Genomic DNA, 1947 nt, shown 5'->3' with positions numbered 1-1947 from the left:
GAGTTTGTTATTCCACCTCTGAAGTCTACTTCTGTCAATTTGTCAAACATTCTCTGTCCAGTTCCCTTGATGATGAAGAGTTGTGATCCTTTGGAGGAGAAGAAGCATTCTGGGTTTTGGAATTTTCAGCCTTTTTGTGCTGGTTTTTCCTTATCTCCATGAATTTATCTACCTTTGGTCTTTGATCTTGGTGATCCTTGGATGGGGTTTTTGCATGGACGTCCTTTTTGTTGATGTTGATGCTATTGCTTTCTGTTTGCTAGTTTTCCTTCTAACAGGCCCCTCTTGTGCAGGTCTGCTGGAGTTTGCTGGAGGTCCACTCCAGAACCTGTTGGCCTTGGTATCACCAGAAGAGGCTTCAGAATAGCGAAGATTGCTGCCTGCTCCTTCCTCTGGAAGTTTTGTCCCAGAGGGGCACCTGTCAAATGTCAGCTGGAGCTCTCCTATATGAAGTGACTGTCAACCCCTGCTAGGAGGTATCTCCTAGTCAAGAGGCACAGGGGTCAGGGACCCACTTGAGGAGGCAGTCTGTCCCTTAGCAGAGCTTGAGTGCAGTGCTGGGAGATCTGCTGCTCTCTTCAGAGTTGGCAGGCAGGAATGTTTAACTCTGTTGAAGCTATGCCTACAGCCACCCCTTCCCCCAGGTGCTCTGTCTCAGGGAGATTGGAGTTTTATCTATAAGCCTCTGACTGGGGCTGCTGCTGCCTTTCTTTCAGAGATGCCCTGCCCAGAGACAAGGAATCTAGAGAAGCAGTCTGGCTATAGCAGATTTGTGGTGCTACAGTGGGCTCCACCCAGTCTGACCTTCCTAGTGGCTTTGTTTACACTGTGAGGGGAAAATCACCTACTCAAGCCACAGTAATGGTGGATGCCCCTCCCCCTACCAAGCTCAAGCATCCCAGGTCGACTTCAGACTGCTGTGCTGACAGTGAGAATTTCAAGCCAGTGGATCTCAGCTTGCTGGGCTCTGTGGGGGTGGGATCCACTGAGCTAAATCACTTAGTTACCTAGCTTCAGCCCCTTTTCTATGTGGTTCTGTCTCACCGCTGTTCCAGGTGCCACTGGGGTACAAAAGAAAACTCCTGCAGTTATCTCAGTGTCTGCGCAAATGGCTGCCCAGTTTTGTGCTTGGAATCCAGGGCCCTGTTGGTGTAGGCACCCGAGGAAATCTCATGGTCTGTGGGTTGCAAGGACCATGGGAAAAGAATAGTACCATGATGCTAATTTTCAACACCATAGATTGATTTCTGATGTTTTTAAAATTATAAAAATTACACAATATATTATTTACCCTTCTACATTTATATTCTTTCATTTGTGTTGACTTTTGTCCCAGTTATTTCATTGTTGTCACTATAAAGTATTCAATGTATGCAACAAATTTATTGTCAATAAAATGGATAATAGATCTTTGTCTTTTAGAGGGATTTATTTTAATAGAGTCTCTGTGCATGTGCTTGTACATGATTTATTGTGCATTTATGTAGATATATACTGAAAAGAGAAATAAAATTGCAGACTAATGGAATATAAATATGTATAAATATATAGATGTATCTATCTATCTATCTGAGAGATGATTGCTAGGTAGATAGATTCTGGTCTATTTGATACTTAAAATGGTTTACGGAATTGTTGACACAAACTTGCATTTCCAACATTAGTATACAAGCAAGCAAGGGTTGCAGTTACTTTAAATCTTTTCAAATATTTTATATTGTTTGTCTTTTTTTTTTCTACTTTTGCCATTCCTGTGAGTGTATAGTGGTTTTACATTATGGATTTAATTTAAATTTTCCAAAGAAACTCAGTAACTTTTCATTTGAATATCTTCTTTTATGAAATACCAATATTTTCAAGCAATTCTCTTTCTCATACTTAATAGAATTTTCATTACATATTATGGATATGAGTCATGTATTGAATATATATAAAAATTTCTCCCAC

The sequence above is a fragment of the Colobus angolensis genome, unplaced genomic scaffold (genome assembly GCF_000951035.1).
Source record: "Colobus angolensis palliatus isolate OR3802 unplaced genomic scaffold, Cang.pa_1.0 Scaffold234, whole genome shotgun sequence".
Classification (NCBI taxonomy): Eukaryota; Metazoa; Chordata; class Mammalia; order Primates; family Cercopithecidae; genus Colobus; species Colobus angolensis.
Note: the sequence above shows the minus strand (reverse complement) of the source record.